This window comes from Meles meles, chromosome 18 (assembly GCF_922984935.1).
Source record: "Meles meles chromosome 18, mMelMel3.1 paternal haplotype, whole genome shotgun sequence".
NCBI lineage: Eukaryota > Metazoa > Chordata > Mammalia > Carnivora > Mustelidae > Meles > Meles meles.
Window position 1 is genome coordinate 3,883,009 of NC_060083.1, and position 24,336 is coordinate 3,907,344.

The 24,336-nt window shown below is 43.8% G+C and overlaps 2 long non-coding RNA genes across 2 annotated transcripts; one reads left to right on the plus strand and one right to left on the minus strand.

Annotated features, from left to right (window-relative positions):
* Positions 1-4,087: 4,087 nt before the first annotated feature.
* LOC123930270 lies at positions 4,088-18,680 on the plus strand. The gene is made up of 3 exons (XR_006816032.1): positions 4,088-4,212; positions 6,472-6,476; positions 18,629-18,680. It is a non-coding gene; the product is annotated as an uncharacterized LOC123930270 (long non-coding RNA).
* Positions 18,681-20,865: 2,185 nt separating this feature from the next.
* Positions 20,866-21,915, minus strand: LOC123930269. Its single transcript, XR_006816031.1, has 2 exons — positions 21,861-21,915; positions 20,866-21,455 (listed from the first exon to the last, which is right to left on the minus strand). It is a non-coding gene; the product is annotated as an uncharacterized LOC123930269 (long non-coding RNA).
* Between the last annotated feature and the right edge of the window lie 2,421 nt (positions 21,916-24,336).

The following is a 24,336-nucleotide window of genomic DNA, read 5'->3' on the forward strand; positions in this document are numbered from 1 at the left end:
CAAAATATCATAACAAAATAAAAAACATAGAAAGCCGAAAATAAAATGTCAAACTAGCAAAAACATATTTGCAGGTCATGTCACAAAGGACTAATTTCCCCAATATATAAAAAGTTCTGGCAAATCAATAAAAATCTTGCTAAATACATAAACAGATTGTTCACAGAACTCAAAACAGTGATGCTCTACTAACTTCTTTGACACTGGCTATAACAACTTCTTTTTTAGATATTCTCCTAAGGCAAGGAGTAAAAAAGCAAAAATAAAGTATTGGGACTACATCAAAATAAAAAGCTTCTGCCGAATGAAGGAAACAATCAACAAAACTAAAAGGCAACCTATGGAATGGGAGAAGATTGTGTGCAAATGACATCTTCAATAAAGGGATAAAGGGCTAGTATCCAAACTATATAAAGAACTTACACATAAAAACAAATGATCCCATTAAAAAATGGGCAGAAGACCGGAATTTCTGTAAAGAAAACATCCAGATGGCTAACAGACATATGAAGAGATGCTCATCATCGTTTATCGTCTGGAAAATGTAAATTGAAACACCTCTCAGAATGGCTAAAATAAAAAGACAAGACATAACAAGTGTTGGTGAGGATGTGGAGAAAAGGAAGCTCTCGGGGCGCCTGGGTGGCTCAGTGGGTTGAGCCTCTGCCTTTGGCTCAGGTCGTGATCCCGGGGTCCTGGGATCGAGCCCCGCATTGGGCTCTCTGCTCAGCAGGGAGCCTGCTTCCCCCACTCTCTCTGCCTGCCTCTCTGCCTACTTGTGATCTCTCTCTGTCAAATAAATAAATAAAATCTTTAAAAAAAAAAAAAGGAAAGGAAAGGAAAGCCTCTTGCACGGGTGCAGCCTCTGTGGAAAACAGTATGGAGGTTCCCCAAAAAGTTAAAAATGGAACTGCCCTGTGACATAGAAATTGCACTACTGAGTATTTACCCAAAGAATAAGAGAACACGAATTCAAAAGGATATACACACCTGTATGTTTATCACAGGACTATTTACAATAGCCAACGTATGGAAGCAGCCCAAGTGTCCGTCAATAGATGACAGGATAAAGTTGTGGTATATACATACAATGGAATATTATTCAGCCTTGAAAAGAATGGAATCTTGCCATTTGCAATGATATGGATGGACCTAGAGACCATAATACTTAGAGAGATAACCAAAGACAGACAAAGACCATATGATTTCACTCATATGTGGAATTTAAGAAACAAAACAAATAAGCAATGGGGAAAAAAATAAGACAGTGAGAAAGACAACTTAAGAAACAGACTCTTAACTGGAGGGAACAAAATGATGGTCACCAAGAGGGGACCAAGTTGGGGGATGAGTGAAACAGATGATGGGGATTAAGGGGCACACTTGTTGATGAGCGCTGGATGATGTATGGAAGCGTTGAATCACTATACTGTACACCTGAAATTACTATTACACTGCATGTGAACTAACTGGAATTAAAATCAAAACTTAAAAAAAAAAACAAAGTAGAGATGCTCGGACACAAACCCATAAGAAGCTTAACTTTGCTTAAAATAAAAGAACTGAAATTCTTTCACCTCCCAGACTGGCTGTGAAAAAGAAAGAAAAAAATCCTCGAAGAAAGGTGGTTAAGTAATAAAATCAAAGATATACAGTCAAGTAATAAAAATAATAATGGTATATAAAATATTGCCATTTCTAAGGAAACGCATTTATATGCTTATAAATTTGTGAAATATTTCTGAAAATATTGACAGGGAAATGATGCTCATGACAATCTCTCAGAAGCAGAAATGCATGGCTAAGAGGCAAAGAAGAAAGGCACACTTCCCGTTTTATGCTTTTTTATACCTTTGGGACATTTTATGTGCACATAACATCTATTTATAAAATTCAATAAAATAATATGTAAATCAGGCAGAGGGAGCTGAAAAGAAAACCTTCCACCAGTCCTCCCCCACCTGGTCTCAAAACAATTTCTTTTCATTCCTCCAACGGGTTATGCCTCAGTGCCTTTGCACATCCTTTTCCTTTCCCCCGGAAAGTGTTCTCCCCTACGTCTCACAATCAATCTCGCCCTTAGCTACCTTCTATTCATCCTTCAACTCTCAGATCCTACGTCACATTTTTTAGGAATCCTTCTCAACCTCTGGTCCAGGAGGCTACAAGTCTCTAGAGCACATTGCTTTTACCCACCACACTGTTTCCTATCATTCCATTCGTTGCTGCTGCCACTGGACCCTAAGCTCCCTGAGGAGAGGAGGTCTTCCTGACCCTGTACCTAGTCCTGGGCACCTTCACTGTAGACACTCTACTAACTGTACAGATGAGGAAGTAGGCGAAGAGGGGCCATCCACCCAGCCTAAGTTCTTACAACTGTCTGGTGGCAGATCAAAAATGGAAGACTTTCAACTCTTGGCATCTCTTGGCGTTCTCTTCTTCCCACTGCAGCACATTGGTTTCTGATTATTCTTGAAATGAGCCAAGCACAAGATCTCCAACCGCCCCCCACCCACCAACATGGACACCAGGCCTACCTTGGGATGGTGCCTGTCTTCCTTGTTATATTTGTCCCCATGCCTCTCCATCCCTGGGAAGCTCGAAACTTCCCAGCTCTCCACCTGCCTTTCCTAGAGGTTTGCGCCCAACAGTTACACACCATTATTGTGCTCTGGGTGTTCAAAGCTCAAGGCAGAGCCGTACAAATGGAAAGAACCCAGAGCCTGAATTAGCAGGTCTCCTAATTACATGGGCTGGGTGACATTCTTACAAGCCAGGCAACCATATGACTTTGCTAAGCCCCTGTTGCTTTACCTGACTTACAAGACTGTTAAAAGACCAAATATATTAAAATGTTCCATTCATTTCAGGACACAATCCTTATTGTGAACTCCTGTGCCCTTCAGGAAAAGCCCATTATGACTGAGGGCAAAGTCTGGTTTGCCCCTAATCTGAGTACTTGCCTTGATCGTTTTTTTCCCTTTTCTGGAATAGTAACTTTCCAAAAGTAGGAAGGTGCTCTAAAAAGGACCATGGGGATAGGACGTCTTCCTTACACCTCCTGGGAAAGTAGTTTCAAATAAGAAAAACTGCAGAATAATGCTTTTTTTTTTCCATTCCTCCTTAAAATCATTGGGTTCATAACTAAAAGTTACTTAACAATTAAGAAATTGCAATTAAGCCAGAAGACATAAAAGGGTCACAGAGCGAGGAGGCCGTTGGCTTAATTATCTTCAAAGCTGTTCCTCAAGTGGTCAAAGCCAACAACTGGGTTCATTAGGTTCTCCATCTGGAGAAAGCATGAAACATTATTAAAACCAAAAAAAGCAAAAACCAAAAGGTGGGTTTATCGTGTTATAGGGCACCAGAAGAACTGGCTTTTCTAATTCCTGCACCATCAACAACTGGCTGTGTGATTTGGGAAAGTCAGGCACCCTCTCTGAATCCCACGATTCTGACTCCCAGGGTTGCTATGAGGTTAAACAAGATAAGGAATGTGCAAGACTTTTGACAGCTAGCTGCCTGTGAGTAAAAATTACCCTACACTACACTGGCAGGTCCCAAATTGGTGTTAGGCACAGCTCTGTTCTGTGAGGGTTATGAAGAAAGTGTCTGGACCACATGAATCAGAGAAATTAGAATTTCAAAAAGCCTCAACATTACAGGTCTTCCCAGAGGCTTTAGTAGGCTGCTATGCACTGTGAGTCTCCAAGACCAAAGTCAGGGATAGACGTTGCAATGTTTCCCAGGACGTTCAAAGAAGGTCACTTTAGGGAACATTGCCCTCCACCAAATTCCATAAGAAAGCCAAATTCCTCATCTCTCCATTTTCTGGTACAGAAGCTCAATAGAGAGCCAAACTTTGCAAGTCTTGGGGTCAACGTGTTGGTCAGTGTGTGGCCACCACTGCACCTCACCCAAGCTCCTTCCCCACCTTTCCCTTCTGTCTCCCCAACGGATCCATTCTCCACCTTCCCAGCTCTGTCTGTACCATGGGGCTCTGAATCCTAGGCCTTGAATTATCCAGATTCCTTTGGATATCACAGGAGATTAGAGAGTAAAAGGAGAGAAAGTTTGGGGTATTTCTTCCCCAGTCCTTCCCTCCTTGGGAGTCACACTTCTGGAAAAGGCTGCATCCCTCTAGGACATCTCCTCAACCTAGGATCCGTGGGTCTCCCAACTGGGCAGACATACACAGAATTCCAGGGGTCTGTAATCTCAGAAGGAAAAAAAATTACACCATTTTGTGTCATGAGCTTCTTTTTCTTTTTTTTAAGATTTTATTTATTTGACAGAGATCACAAGTAGGCAGACAGGCAGACAGAGAGAGAGGGTGAAGCAGGCTCCCCGCCAAGCAGAGAGCCCGATGTGGGGCTCGATCCCAGGACCCTGAGATCATGACCTGAGCCTAAGGCAGAGGCTTAACTCACTGAGCCACCCAGGTGCCCCTGTGTCATGAACTTCTAACTGAGATTTAGCATTTCCTTCAGTTATGAGGGTAGGAAAGAAATTCAGCAATATTAGTAACGTTACTCAGGAGTATCAGTTCTGTGATTCTGCCTCCCAATCAAAATTAAATATATTCTTGGTCTTTGTTATATTGTTGCAATTGTCTTCAAATATGGTTGATACTCATCACTACCTTCAGTTTAAGGCATTATTGACACTGCCCCTTAATTTGTTTAACACGTTAGTAAGGATAGCCATTTTCAATCAAGTGACAAAACTGGTATTTTAAGATATTTTGATAACTTTATTTTACTATAATCGGTTTTCTTCGTAACTCTATTCTGTATTCCAAGAAGGGACTCCAAAGTGTCCACAGGTTGTGAGGTTGGCACCAAAAAGCTTCAGAATCTGAATCAGACCCTAAAGGATCTGAATAGGCATTTCTACAAATGTCCAATAAGCGTGCACGCACACACACACACACACACACACCTTAGCACCATTAATTAGGGAAATGCAAATTAAAACCACGCCGAGAAACCATGTCATGAGAAACCATGTCATGCTTAGTAGGATGACTGTAGTCAGAAAGTCAGATAATAAGTGTTCGCAGGGATGTGAAGAAATTGGAACCCCTTAGGCTCCTCATTGTTCCTTATCGGAACACAAAATGATGCACCTGTTTGAGAAAACCGTCCAGCAGCTACTCCAAAGGTTAAACAGAGAGTTGCCACGTGATCCAGCAATTCTGCTCTTCCTTCTCCGCCCCAGAGAAGTGAAGACATATGTCCACACAGACCCTTGCACATTATCCACAATAGTCCATGGAATATTACGTGGCGATAAAAAGGAACAGGGCTCGGACACGTTAACATGAAGAACACCAGAAAACATGCCCAGTAAAAGCAGCCCGTTGCCACATATTGCATGATAACATGGTTAGCTCCCATTAGAGGTTCCCTAATTGCAAACTCCCCTACTTACAACTGCAAAATCGATACGGTGCATTTGTGGCCATTCACAGACATACGCAGAATGGTAAAAGCGCTGAGCGGTCTGAGGCGTGCACTCCCAGGCAAGGCTCTGCCTTCTTGTTTCAGCGCACCTACCACAAACAAGCATTCCTTCCGCCGTCAAGTTAGTGCCATGTTCCCACCCTTTTATGCTTCTTTTTGGTGATCCTGCTGCTTGGAACGTCCCCCAAGGATAGTGTTGCAGTGATGTCCAGTTTTCCTAAGTGCAAGAAGGCTGTGAGGCGGTTTCTAGCAAAACAATGCATGTTAGATCGGCTGCATTGCAATGCTGTGACCTCAGGTTCAATGATAATAAATCAACGATCGGTATTAAATAAGGTGTCCTTAAACAGGCATACGTGTAGAACAAGATTATGTATTTGATCTGCTGATGCAAATGCCGTGACCCGAGGCTCCTCTATGCCCCTCAGGAGAGCAATGAGGGACACATATGCACTATTTCAAGGTTTGCTGCACCCGCAGAGAACGCACCTACTGTGAACCACGAGAATCGACCTATGTACGGGAACGTCCACAACAGGCAAACAGAGATAGAAAGTAGAGGAGTGGTTGGTAGGGGTTGGGAGAAGGGGGAGTTGGGAAGAAGTTCAGATGGACTGTTGATGGGTACAGCAACCCCTTTTTGGGGTGATGTGAATGCTTCCAAACAAATGGTTGATTCACTCTGAGACTCCACTATGAGCCATTGAATCATATACTTTAAACTGGGGGATTGTATAATATGTGAATTTTATCTCAATGAATTTGTAAAAACAACAACAACAAAAAATAATTTAAAAAAAAAAAAAAAAAGGAAAAGACCACCTGCCTTGGAGTGAGCCCCTCCTCCACAACTCCACGCTCCAGCTCTGTCTCAGGTCTAGAGACACCATTTTCCCTCTTCCATCTTGAAAATGGTAGTGGCTTCCCACTCTGATTAGTCCCCCTGTGACCAATATTCTCTGCAGGTTTGCTAACCTCTGTCTATACCCGTGAAATTGTCCTGAAGCTTAGGTTCTCTTCAACTGGACCCTTGTGCCTAGGATTCTGCATCTTGCTGGACCTTGAGTGTCCTTCTCTGGTTCCTCTTGCCCAGCCTCTGCTCTAGCACCTGACCTTGCTGCAGTATGAGCACCTGCGAAGCAATAAAATTTGATAGGACCCTTGAAATGACTACTTACTGGTTTCCACTGCTCGGGATTTCAATGAGAACTCTGGTTGCAAGCAACAGAGATTGGTTCTCGTCATCTTAAGCAAAAGGGGAATGGAGTAGCGGAAAAGGGAAGGCAGGGGAACCAAGGAAAGGCTCAGAACGGGCTCACTCAGGCAGCTCCATAAAGGCTTAAAGACAACCACTGCTCAGTGGGATTTCCAAGGCGTCACAGAAGTGCCAACACAGTTTTTCCCAATCTTGGGACATGCCATTCAACATTCAGGATCTCAGGAAACAAATCGGAATGGCTGGACTCAAGTTCCAGGTCTGCTCCTTTTCTGAAGCAGGAGCAGAAAGAGAAGAGGGTAGCAGGAAATTCCAAGGGCCCCTTTGGCTTCCATAAAAAGAAAGCAGGTGCTATTCAACGCAATATCCACCCACAGAGCACCCAGTGGTGGAGAAGTATTTCCAAAAGGAAATCTGGGTGTTTTAGGAAAAGAAAATCAAAGTCAGTGTCCAGTTCTCACAGCAGCCCCCAACAGGCAGAACAGGAGAAACGGGGGCTGATGCAGAAGGGGGCGTTAAAGGAGGTGAAGGGCCAAGGACACAGGCCTTGACTTCTTACTAGTGATAGCAGCGAGAGAGAGGGGGAAAAAAAAAACAAGTCAAATGAACATTTCTGGCTTTGTTTTTTCTAATTTACCATACACGGTGCTTTCCATTACCAAAAAAAAAAAAAAGTTTTTACTAGAAAAAAATAAAAAGAATCACCAAACGATGAGCATTTTAGTGATCTTCCTATGGGTCTTTTTCCCTCTGCATCTTCCTTCATGATCACAAACACCTCCACCTTCCATTTCGACACCCTGCCCACTCGCTGGGGGGTATGCGTGACTTGCTCGGACCAAGCAAGCTGTCGGTGGGAGAAAGGACAGCAGAGCTGTAACCGCTGGGAGCTTTCTCCAGGCTCCAGAAACCTGCCAGCACCACCTCTACCGTGGCTGCTCTCCAGGACACAGGCGTCACCAGCCACCGAAGCCGGACCTGCCCAGGAGGGCCTCCTTGGAACTCAGGCCTGCAAATACACTTTGCTAATTTCTTCAGCCAGCTTCGCATCTCGATCTCTCTGCAGTTCAATCAGAATCCCGTTGCTTTACAAAGATGCCCTGACTGTATTCTGTGCCGGGCCCCAAATCGAACCTTCTTTCTGTTTTGCCCCGACAACAGTCCTGTTGGTTCAGATGATTTACTTTACAAAGGGGGCAGGATTGCCTCTCATCTGATGGTAAGTTCATTTTCTAAGAATAACCATGAAATCCAGAGGATCTATCTTCATACCAAAAGACACTAGCTTCTACAGTAGCTCTCCCTTAAACCAAAACCATCATTTCCATTTGGTCACTTTCTCCATGGTTGTGTTTGGTAATTCTCCGATATGTTCTTTGATAAAATCTAAACCTTTTGGAAGGTGTCGCAAGGGCAGAAAAGGTTGTTTCTGCCTACGAGCACCATCCAACAACAGCAAGCACCAGAGAGAAAGGGAGGGAGGGAGGGAGAGAGGGAGGGAGACACACCAAGAAAGAGAGAATGACAGAGACAGAAAAAAAGAGAGGGAAAGAAGAGAAAAAGAGGACACAATTCATCTATTAAAAGCACCTGGACAGCTACTGAAGGTCACTGTCTTGGGCTGCAGGAGCTCAGATGAAAACATCAGGACTCATTATGAAAATAACTAAAATCGGAGTTCAGAGAGACACGTGTACACCCATGTTTGTATTTTCACAAGAGGCAGAAGGTGGAAACAACTCAGGTGTCTGTCTGCAAACCGATGGCTAAACGAGATGTGCCATATCCATGCAACAGAATATTCCTCAGCCTACAAAAGGAAGGGGATTCTGATATCTGTTCCAACATGGCTGAACCTGAAGGACATTATGCTGAGTCAAATAAGGCAGTCACCAAAAGATAAAAACTGTATGATTTCCCTGATGTGGATCAGTGGATTCGTAGAGACAGAGCAGAGAATTCATAGAGACAGAGAATAGCATATTGGGTTCCAAGGGCTGGGGAGAGAGTGTCCAATGGGGACGGAGTTTCAGTTTTGCAGAGTGAAGAGTTCTGGAGGTGAATGGTGGTGGTGGTGTTTGCTGTAGCTGTGTGAATGTGCTTAATGCCACTGAACTTGTACGCTGAAAAATGCTAATACGGTATATATTTTGCCCCAATTAAAAATAATTTTTAAAAATAAGTAAAATCAAAATCAGCTTTTGAGAAAGTACGCTGACGCCTTCACCTAAGTCCTCTGGATCCAGCCTCCAGCTTAGCCCAGCGCTTTCTGCCAGCCTTCATTTTTCCCTTGGGGAAATCAGAGGAAATAAAAATAAATAAAACAACATGACTGCTCCCCTTCCTGCCCTTCTTTATTAAACACAACATCCCTGGAGTTCTGGGTTTAGGAGACTTCAGAATTGTTCTCCCAGGGGCGCTGAAGGCCATGACTTTCCAACACCATAACTAAACAGCATTTGATAGCAGGGAGGAAGGCTGAAAGTTTTAATGCTAGGACCCAAAGAAGCCAAACTTGTAAAACGGACTTCAAGTTCTGTTCACAGTGTCGTGAGAATGTAACTATGATGCATAAAAGGTGATTTGCTTGAAGCTCAGGTCTTTTCAAGGAAACAACAAAAAGCTACAGGTAATCTTGGCAAGGCTGTGTGGAGCCAGTGGGAAGAGAGTGACAAATGACAATAGAAGAGAGTGACAAACAGAGCCTTTGCAAAATCGCTTTCTTAGGGCATGTTAATTTCTAGACCTGAGATCATCCACAGAATGAAGCATTTGGTGTTCCTGGTGATGCTAGCTGTCCTTCCTTTATTCACCCAACAAATATGTATGAGGATCTGCTGTGTAACAAGTACCATCTTCGCAGAAGTCACAACCCAACAATTACCCTCAACGGAACAAATCTGTTGGAATATACAATAGTCATTTTCCTCCTTCCTCCAACCCTGGTCGCCTTTTCAGAGAGGGAGAGAGAGCAAGAGCGAGAAAGAGAATCCTTAGCAGGCTCTACACCCAGGAGGGAGCCTGACCCAGGGCTCGATCCCACGACCCTGAGATCATGACCAGGGACAAAATCAAGAGTCGGATGCTCAAATGACTAGGCCACCCAGGTGCCACCTAGGTTATTCCTTAATTGGGATCCTCTTGTATTTTTTCAGAAACAGATGAAGGTAGACATGGCAATTTGGGAAGTCAGTAAATAAAAATCTATCAGTAAATAAAACTTATCAACCACAAAACTCAACACCAGCCCCAGCTTCTCCTTGCTTTAACTCACCAGCTCACCCATCAGTTGTCTCCGGTTGAAGGACAGATAGACCTCTGGCTGCCCCTGAAAGACCACACTGGTTGTTCCATTCATATAATTGTTGTTATGCTTTTATTGACATCATGATTGACATGTGTATAGTGGCTACTATGTGATATAGATATATATGCATACACCTATACATATTCATACATGGGGATACGTATATACACACGTATTTCATAGTGGTAGGCACTGGGGCACCTGGGTGGCTCAGTCGGTTAAGTGTCTGCCTTTGGCTTGGGTCATGATCTCAGTGTCCTGGGATCAACCTCTGCATCAGGCTCCCTGCTCAGTGGGGAGCCTGCTTCTCCCTCTCCCTTCACCCCTCCCCCCCCCCCCGTGTTTTCTCTCTCTCTCTCTCTTAAATAAATAAGTAAAAGCTTTTTTAAAAATAGTGGTAGGCATTAATTTTATTCTCAATTAATACATGAGGAAAGTGAGTCACAAAGAAGCTACGTAGCCTACCTCAAATCATCCAGCTGGTAAGTGACAGAGCTAGGACTTGAACCCACACACTTTGGTCCCAGAATTTCTGCTCTAAGCCAGAGCTACCCAAAGTAGTTGGACTTCCAACTTTTTCATACTGATCTTGGAGAAAATAAGGAGTTTATACCAGATTATAAATCAACGGAGCACTTCCCTCCTTGAGAAAGTCTTGCTGGGAAAACACAGCTGCTGAGCTAAACAGCATGCTTAGTTTCCTCACTGACTTACATTCTGGTACAACCTCAAGATCTCCTTGAGAATCAATACCAGAAAGTTCTAGACCAATGAGAGTTGGCAGATCACACTTTGACTGGGTGATCTGATAAACCACTACACCATCCTACCTCTCCAGCTACCCCTCATATAAGACACTGTGCTTCTCATATAAGACCCAGCATCCACACTTCCGTTAATACTAGGATTGTTAGCCAGCGGTGTTAGAAAAAGTTAGTACCGGTCAAACGCTATCAAAATGTACCCCAATTACAAAAAAAATCTTAGAAGGATGAAAGACTTTCCAAGTCCCAGCCCACCTATCCCAAGCAGCATTTGATATCTGTAAGGTATAGAAGCTTCCACGGGAACAAATTCTTTCCAGACGGATGTACAAAAAGGCATCTCCCAGAGTGACAGCTGGAGCCTTTTGTAACTTAGCGTAGCTTTGAACCCACTCTAATAGGATGCAAAATATGCCAAATTACGGTTACTCTCTCAGAAAGAGATAAAACTTCAAGATTTGTCTTTTCTTTATATGGGTGACCTGAAGCTATAGCTGGAGAAGAGTGCTCAGTTACAAAGCACACTTGAAATAGAATCCTGTTTCAATCAGTCAATTAGTATGGAATTTGCATTGGAGAAGTGCAATTTTCTGTGCCAAATGTGGAACAGGAAAGAACTGCAAACACATGCAACTCTTTGATGCAACTGAAACTTGGGAACTGGAGTTCCCAGGGACTTATAAAGTCAGGAACTGCAACAATTTCTCTATGCAAGCACCAGAAAATTCCAGTAAGTCATCATGAAATCTTGCAAAGAATCAGGCATATCCCAAAGATTGCACTCCCCACTGAACATACGCTGAGAGACAAGTATAGGTTAGGGGTCAAATGTGGACCCCGGGTCAATTCCCGGCTCTGTTGCTTATAGATCTATGAATGATACAATACTTTCCTGTTGTGCTTCTGTTTCTTTGCTAGGCAATGATAGCTGCCTAATAAAGATCTTATGAGGAATCAGTAAGTGATTCACTTATGATCAATACACATATCACCCCCAGTTTAGCTTCTGCATTTTCAAGCTGGGGAAGTGTGATTCTTTGAGAAGACTCTGGTTCTCCATCCACAAAATGGTGGTAACGATGCCTTGTATCCCCAAATTCACGTTGGATCATCATGAGGATTAAAGTGAGACTCTACATGAGACAATACAAGTGAAGCTTATTATAATGCAGTACCCGGTGAGTGGCAGCTGCTGTAATCATTGCGACCACCACAGCACCACCTCACCACCATTGCCCGTACCACCGCCTCCTCCATCAACACCGCCACCCACTTCCCCCATCACCACGGCCACCACCACTCCCGCCACCATCTCCGCCCCCTCTACCTTCACCATGACTTCCACCATCACCCCACCACCAGCACCGAACTCACTTCCACTATCACGAGCGTTTGATTATGCAATTATCACTTCATTGTTCTCGCAAAGCCAAATATCTGTTACTTGGACACCCCCCATCCTCACAATAACAGAGGCGAGTCAGCTTCCCCCGACTCCCTTTCAGGCTCAACTTTCTCCAGAATGTTTGAGAGAAGGAGTTTCTCAGCTCACATCCATTGTGGTGGTGATTCACACTCCCCCTCTCTGCTCCTCCACTAGACTTGACTGCTCCTTGCTGCAGTCCACGTGCACGTGGGAGGATCAGAGCCAGAACCCCAGGCAAGACTGCACTCCTCCAAAGCAGTGCTTATGGGTCTGTGCTTGTCTCCAGTTGTCACCGTGAACCCCACTCTCTGGCATCTATTTTCCTAATGCAGCACAATGTATTAGAAAAGTCATGGTCTTCATCCAAATGGCCAACAGACACATGAAAAATGCACATCACTTGGCATCAGGGAAATACAAGTCAAAACCACAATGACATATCACCTCACACCAGTCAGAATGGCTAAAATTAACAAGTCAGGAAATGACAGATGCTGGCGAGGATGTGGAGAAAGGGGAACTCTCCTACACTGTTGGTGGCAATGCAAGCTGGTGCAGCCACTGTGGAAAACAGCATGGAGGTTCCTCAAAAAGTTGAAAATAGAGCTACCCTGTGACCCAGCCATCACACACTATTCACCCTAAAGATACAAATGTAGTGATCCAAAGGGGCACATGCACCCGAATGTTTATAGCAGCAATGTCCACAATAGCCAAACTATGGAAAGAACCTAGAAGTCCATCGACAGATGAATGGATAAAGAAGATGTGGTATATATATACAATGGAATACTACACAGGCATCAAAAAGACAGAAATCCTGCCATTTGCAATGACGTGGATGGAAGTAGAGGGTATTATGCTGAGCAAAATAAGTCAATCAGAGAAAGAAAATTGTCATATGATCTCTCTGATATGAGGAATTTGAGAGGCAGGGTGGGGATCATGGGGGGTAGGGAAGGAAAAATGAAACAAGATGGGATTGGGAGGGAGACAGCCACAAGAGACTCTTAATCTCACAAAACAAACTGAGGGTTGCTGAGGGTAGGGGGGTAGGGAGAGAGTGGCTGGGTTATGGACACTGGGGAGGGTATGTGCTATCGTGAGTGCTGTGAAATGTGTAAACCTGACGATTCACAGACCTGTACCCCTGGGACTAATAATACATTATATGTTAATTTAAAAAAAAAAAAGAAAGAAAGAAAGAAAGAAAAAGAAAGAAAGAGAAAAGTCATGGTCTTTAAAATCAGGCCTGGGTTCAAATCCTGACTTTGACTCTAACTATAGGCTATAGTTTATGCCTATGCCTCAGTTTATGCTCCTGACCTTCAGCTTCTTAGTCGGTGAAAATGGGGCTTATGATGTTAACCTCATGCAAAGGTAGAGTCATAAGTAATAAATGAGGTCATGAGCATGAAGTACTTAAGACTCTATTTAGCATAAAGTAGGTGTTCATTAAATGTGAATTTCTCCTCTTTCCTTTCTTATCTCTGTAACTCTTGCCCAGTCTCCAGAAAGCTGTGTTTCTTGAGCTTTCAGAAACATCAGTATCACCAGGAGAACTTGTTAAAATATGGACTACTGTCCTCCCCCCTTAGTTTCTGGGTGGAGAGGGCTGGGATGCAGCCTGAGAATCTGCATCTCCTAAAAGCGTCCCCACAATATTGGCTCTGCTTGTCCCAGGACCACACGTTGAGGAACTGCAAAAAGGAAAAAATCATCAGAACTTGCAGAAAAAACATCAGGACACATCAGTAAATTTGTTTAAAAAAAAAAAAAAAATATATATATATATATATATATATATATATATATATATATATATATACACAACATCCAACCCCACCTGCTTTTTAAGGGAAAAAAAAAAAGGTCCTAAAACATCAAGATAAATAACACAAATACAAAGAAAGCCTGCATGAATCATTTTCACGATGCGGTAAACACTGCCCTTCTCCACCATGGCCCTTCTCCCCATCGGGCACTCCAGCTGCCCAAGTGCTTACACATATAGCCAGCACCCAAATCTCCCTGCCCCTTTCCTGAGTGTCCTAAGGGTTGGAAGTGCCTGAGAACCAGCCCTTCACCAGCCACGCAGGGATGCACTCCACAGGCTCTTTGTCTCCCCAGGGATGACTGTCGGGTGTGAGCGTCCCTGTCCCTTGCAAGCATGGGGCCAATGCTATCCTCTATGACTCTGTCACCTTGGCCTTCTTCCTGTCCTGGTCCCATCTCCTTAGTTCCCTCCTAGCTTTTGCTAAGAACATTTTCAGATAGAATTCACCTTCTCATTCATCTTTAGCCTCCTCCCTGCTCTGGAGGACCCAACCTAAGATACAGACAGAAATAATGAAATTATTTCATTATTTCAAATAATGAAAACCTAAGGGAAAGACATAAATCAGAAGAGGAAAGCAGGAAGCCCCAAAATGAAGCCAAGGGAACAGAAGACCAGAGGCCCATGTGATCTGATACGTTGGTCAAATCCCCATGCTCCAGTCAAACCTCCCACCCCCAATGGACAGTGGACCCAACAGGGCATTATTGAGTCCTTTGATATCTTAATGAACCCCTTCTTACAGCTCCTCAGACCATTCTGATTCCTACGCTTCTAGAAACTCTGATTGTAGAAGCCTAGTTATTCTCAAGAATGTCACTGGGCAAGATAACCTTGTTCAATTGCCTTTGCAAGGTATCACTAAGATATATTTCTGGCCCCCTCAGACAAGACCAGATGGATTTTCCTTAAGCTGCTTTTCATTCAGACCCAGGAAGCCTCATTGGACAGGATACTCCCTGCTTTGCCAGGGATTATGACTATCCCAAAAGAGACCCTTGAAGACTTTTCTTGACTGTTTCCAAAACTCAGATTGATTCCAGCTTCTGCTTACCCCTGAGGACCCTCATTTACCTAAACCCAGGCCTTGTAGACTTGTGGACCCCAAAACCTGAATGATACTTTAAGAGTGAGCCCTGGGAGCATCAGGCACAGGCATCTGTATAACTGTTTTGAGTCCTGCTGGTGGCAATTGTAGATCAAGGTGCTTTGCGTACCTAAGTGATTCACAAAATCTTACAACCACATCAGTGAATCCAGCAGGGTTCAGGGGAAAGAGAATGGAATTTGGAAATGGTCACTCCTGGATTTGAAGCCATGTAAAGTGCTTCCATGTTCTCTCATTCTTTATGGTGATTGCTTCTTCTGTTTTTCCCTCCCACTATATAACAAACACCTATGTTGGTCACGATTGCTGAACCCCGGAGCCTAGTACCACACCTGGTGCAAATCAATATCACAGAATAGTAGCTGAATATTTAAATGAATGAATGAGAGTTCTTCACTGAAAAGCTGTGACCTTGCTGGGTTTTCTTGTCCATAACAGAGTAAAAATAGGTACCTCAGAGGTCGACTGTGAGAATCCAAATAAAACAAGATATACAAAAGCATCTAGCATAATGTCTCTGGTACCTGGTAGGGGGCTCCAGAAGTCTCCATCTCCCCAGTTCTGCCGCCTTCTTCCACTCTCCTGTTTTAGCATAACGCTGCTTCCACATACCTGGAACAAACAGTCTGAGAACACTTGAATCCATCTCAGATAAAGGGGAATGGAAGAAATGGAATAATTCACTGGAGCCTTGCAGTAACAATCAACCAAGCCACAGACCAGTGTGGGAAGCCCACCCACACACCTTCTCCCAGAGGCGCCATTTTAACCCCGCCCCCAGCGGTGTGGAAACCACACCTGTTTTTCCCAGACACCATGCACTGTTTCCAAGGACTGTTAAATCAAAGGCAAGGTGAAAACCGCTGTCATTAAATGCTAGAAGAAAAACTGCTTCGATGGAGGTTCTTCGGGGCAACACAATATTAAAATATCCCCTGAACTGTTTCCGTGCCATTAATAAAAGGAAGAAACGCCATTACCATATTTATTACCAAAGCAAACTCCTTTTAATCTACTGCTTTGTTCATCTCTGATTTTCAGCAATTCCCGTCTCCCCGATGAAATGCAATTTCCATAAATGCTTTACGGAATTCAAAGAGGACAGATCTTTGAATCTTCCTAATATCATTAATAAATGCTAAGAGGGTGTAACACAAAATTAATGGGGAAATTTAATAATTCTCCTATTGGAATTTCCTTTCCAGTTAGTTCCCAGGGGGGAGGCATGTTAGTGTGTACTTTCTGTAGACAATATTGTTTAATGGAAACTTTGCAAAAATTAGAATTAGGCCTTTGGTGAACAGGGATCTTTAATTTAATTTGTTTTTACTGCCAGAACACAGGGAGTTCCTCCCAGAGTATTGTAGCAGCAGGCAGCCCGTTAGAATTCAGTTTTGTTGTGATCACCAGGGTAATGACTTCTCCGAGGCCTGGTATTGGGAGAACGGCACGGTTTGGTTATTATGGAAATTGTAAATGTCATTAATAAGGTCCTAGAGGAGCCATCACATTGCAGAGCGACCTTATAAACTTGAAAGGAGAGAAGGGGTGTATGCAGTGCATTGAGGGCTGGGGGAAGGAACGAGAAGACAGAGGGGAAAATGGGAACCCTTGCTTTTATTTGGACTTTTTTTTCCCCCTTAAAGTCTGTCTCCAGTTTGAAACACAAAATAAAAACCCTCTGTTGCTAATTCTTGGTTTGCTCTCCTGATACGGAATCGGCTGTTCCCACTCCTATAATGTAGAGTCAGTCTACCTGGGACACCCAGAAAGGTAACTTTTAAAAGGGGAACTACTTCTTCTAGATTTACCCAAAGGAGCTGAAAGCAGGGACTTGGACAGATACACGTGTATCCCGATGCCATAGCAGCCTTGACGGTATAAGAAGGAAAATCAACTCGAGGACTGTCAACAGAGGAACAGAGGAACGGAGGAACAGGGTGCAGTGAACCCATACCAAGGAATATTATTCAGCCGTGAAAAGGGACGGCGTTCCGACCCTCGCTCCATGAGGAAGCTGCGAAGACCTCACGCTAAGCGAACAACCAGACACAGAGAGACAGATACAGTATGATTCCACTTGTATGGGGAACCAAGAAGAGGCAAATTCATGGAGACAGAAAGTTGAACGGAGGCTAGCCAGCACTGGAGGGAGAAGGGATGGGACTTATTTTTTGGTTCCAGAGTTTTCGCTTGTGAGATGAAGAAGTGTTGGAAATGGATAACGGTGATAGTTGTACAACATCGGGAATACAATGAACACCACGAAACTGTACTCTTAAAATGGCGAAAATGGCAAATTTCGTGTTACGTATCATATTCTGTATTTTGTGCTATAAAAATAATTCTAGAGAAATCAAGGGAAACTGGAAACTACCTCTTTTCCTTCATTCCTTTCTGTCCCTAACCCAACTCTCCCTCCCACCATATGTACCCTTCAGTTGTCCTTACCGCGGTTAAATAAGGTGGGGGGGGGTAGAAATACGAGACTCACGCTCACCATAGGCACTCAGTACAATGACTCTGTGGGATTGAGACAGTGGGGGCCAAGTCTGGCATCCCTCTCTTCTTTTATCTTGTTCATCTTAATTTTCCATTAAAATTATATTTACTTTTCCCTTAAAATTATTTTTGTGGAAAGACAGCTTGGTTCTTTCAGATCACATTCTTTAGCTTAATGGTGGTGTAACAGTGACACACTCAGTGTTGGAAACAGGGTTTTTATTTTATTATATTAAGATTTTATTTATTTATTTGACAGACAGAGATCACAACTAGGCAGAGAGAGAGGAGGAAGCAGGTTCCCTGCTGAGCAGAGAGCCCGATGCGGGGCTCCATCCCAGGACCCTGGGATCATGACCTGAGCCGAAGGCAGAGGCTTTAACCCACTGAGCCACCCAGGCGCCCCGTAACAGGGTTTTTAAATAGGTGCTTGTTAAGGGAATGGTTTTACTTCCAATTCAGTTCATAAAAACAGCAGCAGGGGAAAAAAAAAAAAAAAAGAAGTCAACTTATTTCATTCCCAACTCCAAAGACAGGTCAGCTTCACCAGACAATTCTCACTGCAAAGGCCCTATGGCTGAAACTGGACCAACTGTCTCAGAGACAGCTGTCCCACCGAGACAAGCTTCCTTATCTCTTAAACTTGAGGAGTCAATGTGAACATTTGTAAGGAAAAAGGTTTTCCCTTACGTCTGCAAAAAGCAGCATCAGATAAACTGTCACTCCCAAGAGAGAGAGAATTAAGATCCACATAAATGAAGGATTTGGATTTGAAGATTCAGAGTTGTGGAAGAGCTTTATTCCCAAATTAAAAGTAAAAATTCCAGTAAGACGTACTCATGCAATTAGGATCGAAAAGACACCAACCACACTGTTGGTGCTTCACTGCTTTTTTGGTACTATATGCTCAGTTTTCTTACAGTCCAGGGAGGAACGAATCGTAAAATACAAGTTTAATTTGACTTATTCTTACTCACCTCTTCTCACCAAAACTTTTAAATAGATAATAACATAATTTGGCCAGAAGAATGGACTCTGGAGATTTTTTTTTTTTTTCTTTTGTCTCCGCACTTGGCATGGCTGTTTTCTTCCACAGTGGAAAAGCATTACTATGATGTGTAATCCATTATTTAACGTTGCTAAGCTTGGCTGTTTATATAAAAGGCACGATTTCCAGTTGGAGACTGAGGGGAAAAGCACGATGCTCGTTATTTAACCACTGGCAAACTGCACTCACCGGGATGTCTGGTAGTAGCTTGTGCTGAAATGTTAAGGAAATTAACCAAGAGTTTTTTGCGCGATGAGCTTAGGAAAACATACCCATAAAATAATGAGAGCTGGCTGGCTCAAAGACCGTGGGACTCTTGATACCCAGGTTATGTGTTCAAGCCCCACCTTGGGTGTAGAGATTACTGAAGATAAGTAAATAAATACATAAATAATTTTTAAAAATACATGTCAACTAAAATAATGACAACAAACATATATATGTATATATACATGTATATATATATATATATATATATATATATATATATATAAAATCAATCCCTGTTTTTACAGGACTGGCTTAAGTCCTTTAGAAGGCTACACTCAAAGAAAGATTATGCTGCCCTCTCCTTTCGTGATTCAAAATACAACAAAAACAACTGGAAAGTGCATTTCTTGCTTATTCCTGAAGCAGATCTTTTGCATTGCCTGGACTTTGCCCGGATCGAATGCCTCTCTTTGGACACCCCACCCGCCAACCAACCACCAGGCCAGCCATGCTCGGGCCACCCAGGTATTACCACGAGACCCGTGGCAGGAAGACGGGGCAGGAGCTCCCACCCCTCAGCCTGCGTCGAGAGAAACAGTACACCAGAAGCGATTGATCCTGTATTTTCAATCATCTTACAAGCCTAATTGGATCGACCATTTTAATGGAACTGTCTCATCAATTCAAGCCGCCAGTCAATTAAATCTAACAATCAGTTTAACTGATCCCCACCCCGCAAACAGACCAAATATCTGAACGCAGGGAATTCGCAGGCTGTTTTCACATCATGTACACACGGCCTTAATGACGAAATTGGACCCATGCCACTGCTGAGCTCATCGATTGTACAGAAATCACTCCGGGATATGCAGTACCCTCCACCCCACTGGCCTTCCTTCGAACAAGAAGAAAATCCCAGCTAAGATTCAACTCGTCCAGTAGCCAAAGAATGCCTTGGCCCCAGGGTCTGAGGGCAAGAGAGCCAGCACCTGGAACATTAGCACGCCTGCTGAGGGCTGGAACTTTGAGAGATGGGCACCTACCCACTCATTACAGCTCCCTACATGCGCCTACATGCATGCCTGAGCTTGGCACAGGGAGCACGCATTCCAGAAAATTCACAGCCTTCTGAACAAGAAACGAGTCCTGTTTCCCCATAAGCCGACTTGCCTGGGTCCTTGGGTCTCAGTCCAAAACAGTGGTTACCTTCATTCGGAAAGGATCCAAGTCTTCTGTGCTTTTCACAGACCCCTCTGGGCACATAGAAGGTCCCAGAGTGGTGACAGGGCTCTCTCGTAAAGAGCAGGGGTGTGTAAATTGATACACCTCTCCACGGGAAGCAACTGGGCACGATCTATCGAAATCCCAAACACACACGCCCTTTGTCCAGGGAGTCCGCTTCTCAGAATTTGTCCACAGACTCACCTGTTCTCAGATTTGCAGAACGACCTGCTTTTCTTACTAAAGATATACTATTTTGCGATGGTGCGTAATATCGTTGAGTGATAACCCCATCTCAATGTATTAAAAGATTAACGTTTGTTTTATCTACTCATTTATTTACATGAAATATCATGCACCTACCAGTTATTTGGTATGAAAAATGCCCTCATGTCTGGAAGGTGTGTAGATAATCTTTTTTTAAAGATGTATTTATTTATTTGAGGGAGGGGGGTGTAAGGGAGAGGGAGACAAGGAGACTCAGACTCGCCACTGGGTGGGGAGTCCAACGCAGGACTTGATCCCAGGACCTCAAGGTCACGACCTGAGCTGACATCAAGAGTCAGATGCTCAACCAACTAAGACACCCGGTCACCCCCATGTGTAGATTATCTCAACAATAGGTTCTAGAGGGATCTTTGGGAATGTTTCTCTGGATTTTGACAAACTCCCCAGAACTTCTTTCTCTTCTATTCTTCATGTCCATGATAGAGCCTGGAACACTTAATGGAGCCTCCCTTTAAGAACACATGTATTTGCTCTATCACAAATACATAGCATCCGACAGCATTTCCTCAATTCAATAAACAAATATTTATTGAGATACCATTGCTGTCAGATGCTGGGGAGCAGAAGCAAAGGAACAGTGTCCCTGGGGGCATGGGGACAGAGCTGATGAACGCATAAACAGAAGTCACCTAACGGTCAGTGTCACGAAGGAAAGCCAAACGCATGCTCTGCATTGTGGGGACCCAACATTTTCCCCTTCCTGCCATAGAAAATGCAAAAAAGCAGAGAGGAGAATTAAGCCACTGGCCATTTGATGACATTAAAACAAACTGTGCTGAGTATTTATGACAAATAAATTCATGGGGGCAAAGGCTGTGTTTCCGACAGAACAGGGTATTCCAGCGAAATGATGGATTTGTTGTTTATAATCAGGTTAGAAGTGGACAGTGGCTATCAGTGGCCCAGGACAGACACTGAGAGATTAACGCAATACGCGAAAAGTCTTTATCAATCCGAACAGAAATAGTCTTTGAGATTTAAAAACACGCTAAGCCAGAGAGCCAGGAACACTGCAAGAATCCCGATAGCAATGAGCAGAGGCCGTCAGCCCAGAACCAGAAACCTGCAAAGCCAAGAAGGAAAAGTGTAAGATAAACAGCTTCCAACATGGTTACTGAGAAAAAGGAAAAAAGAAAAGAAAAAAGAGAAAGGAGAAGAGAAGAGAGAAAAGAAAAGGAGAGGCAAGACAAGGCAAAGAAAAGAAAGGAAAAGAGAAGGGAAGGGAAGAGGAGAGGAGAGGAGAAAAGGGGAAGGGAGGGGAGGGGAGGGGGGGAGAAGAGGAGAGGAGAGGAGAGAAGAGAAGAGAAGAGAGGAGAAGAGAAGAGAAGAGAAAAAAGAAAGGGCAAAGCAAGGGAAAGGAAAGGGAAGAGAAGGAAGGGGAGGGAGGGAAGGGGAGGGAAGGGAGGGGACGGGGAGGGGAAATCGATGAAAGAGAGATTACAAAAGGTCAGTGCCATGTCTGGGGTACCTGTTCCTTAGGCAGGTAAAAGGACAAGAATGTGGGACGCCTGGGTGGCTCAGTTGGTTAAGCATCTGCTTTCGGCTCAGGTCATGATTCCAGTGTCGTGGGATCAAGTCCCACATCGGGCTCCTTGCTCGGCAGGGAGCCTGCTTCTCCCTCTGCTGCTACTCTGTCTGCCTGTGGTCACACTCGCTCGCTCTCTCTCTCTCTGACAAATAAATAAAATCTTTAAAAAAAAAAAAAAAAAGGACAAGAATGTGAAAAGGCGGTAGCTTACCCCATCACACACATCAGCAGTCTCAGAAGAACACCACCATACGCTAACTGAATTTCTGAGAGCTGTTTAGAAACATTTTCAAGTATGCGCTCCCCATGTCCCCTCTCTTTGTATGGTTGTTCCTTACCTGCATTGTGACATCATACAGGCATCACATGTGTGGTTCTGTCTCCTTGCTGCCCCTCCCTTGATCCGAGTTCTACAGTAACTCACGTCGAATGCTCAACACCAGCCCTCATGGAACTGTTTCGAGCCATTTCAGCTGTCGGAAGCTTGTCCTCTGGAACATTCCTCGGTAAGGGACTGTCTCAACGACGTCACTCCACTTTCATCTAGAACGCAGTGCTATGAGAAGTCCGATGATAACCTAATTCCCTTTCCACGTCACTGGCTGGTTTTGCCTTTCGTCCAAAGGATTTTTCTTCTCTCTCTTTTTTAAAGTCCAAAACTGGGGCGCCTGGGTGGCTCAGTCGGTGAAGCGTCTGCCTTCAGCTCAGGTCATGATCCCCGAGTCCTGGAATCGAGTCCCGCATCGGCCTCCCTGCTAGTGGGAAGCCTGCTTCTCCCTCTCCCTCTGCCTGCTGCTCCCCCTGCTTGTGTGTGCCCGCACGCGCGCGCTCTCTCTCTCTCTGTCAAATACATAAGATCTTTAACAACAACAACAAAAAGTCCAAAACTTTCATTAGACTACATCTTGGCGTTGGTCATTCTGGGTGGATATTCTCAGGGACGTAGTACCTTTCCATATGGAGTTCCCAATCTTTTTGTATTTTTGATTTTAGGAAATCTCTCTTGCATTACAGCTCTTAGCTCCATTCCGCGGCTCTGCCTTTTACCCTGGGGACCACGGCTAAGCTTTTATTGGATACGGTGCCCATACCAACTTGGTCTCCTCTTTCCAGCACGATCCCTATGCTCTGTCTCTCTGCCAGGCCCTCATCAGGCCCCCACTGAATGCGACACCCACTTGCTCATTTCCTGTCCCTGTGTTCTCTTTACTTCTCGCACTCCTTGCCTCCTCTCCTACAAAGACCATAAACTCCATAAGAACGAGCACCTTAGTCTAATCCAGCTTTTCTGTCTCCCCGAAACGGTCCCCAACCACCACAGCTCCCGGCTCCTTGTAGATTCTCATCAAATATTCTTACAATTGAATCACACGACCTCTTTGCCCCGAGGTCCCTCTGAGGGGCTCCTGGGGGGATTGTAATAATCTGTCTCTTGCAGTAAAGTGGGGAAGTGCGTGATAGGGATCAGAAAACAGAAAACTTCTTTAAATTTTCAGTAGGCGGTTGGGAGTCCTGACGCCAGCTATCCCCTCCCTCCGGGCCTTGCCAGTCTGCTGTCATAATCCTGGATGAAGAGCATAGGCTTATTCTGCTAGTGCATCGCTTCATAGATCATTATTAACAAGGAAGAAAAGCTGTTAAAATTTTACTTACACTTGCCAGGTCTATGGACGCCTTGGACACCTGCTTTGTTTAGCAACGTTCTTCTCGGAGCAGAGTTAGTCCTGATTCTGTTTTTCAGAAAGGAAATAATTTTCATGTACTATATTGAGGACAGCCTCTCATTTCATCTAATATTGCACTGACATTAACTAAAGTTACTGATTTCATTAAGTAAGTAAATAAGGTAAAATAAGGTCATCAAAGTGACGATCAAAGCACTGTTTTTCGTGGATTAGATTCAAATAATTTTTCATCATTACCCCTTTCCCATCAAAATAGATCATCATTATTCTCTTACGACATCATTTGTGAACGGAACAGGGTTTTCGAACATTTTTGTTTGCAGAACCCCACAAAACATTTTCAAAAACGACTGCTTTAAAAAAAATTTATCTGGGGCGCCTGGGTGGCTCAGGGGGTTAAAGCCTCTGCCTTCGGCTCAGGTCATGATCCCAGCGTCCTGGGATCGAGCCCCACATCGGGCTCTCTGCTCAGCGGGGAGCCTGCTTTCCCCTCTCTCTCTCTGCCTGCCTCTCTGCCTACTTGTGATCTCTGTCTGTCAAATAAATAAATAAAATCTTTAAAAAAAAATGTATCTTACAAATTGTTGAACACTACATCAGAAACTAATGATGTACTGTATGTTGGCTAACTGAACATAAGAATAATTTCAAAAATTAAAAAAAATTACCTTGTGTTTCCATGATTGCAAGGAATATAACTCAAATATAGTATGTATTGATATTTGTAAATG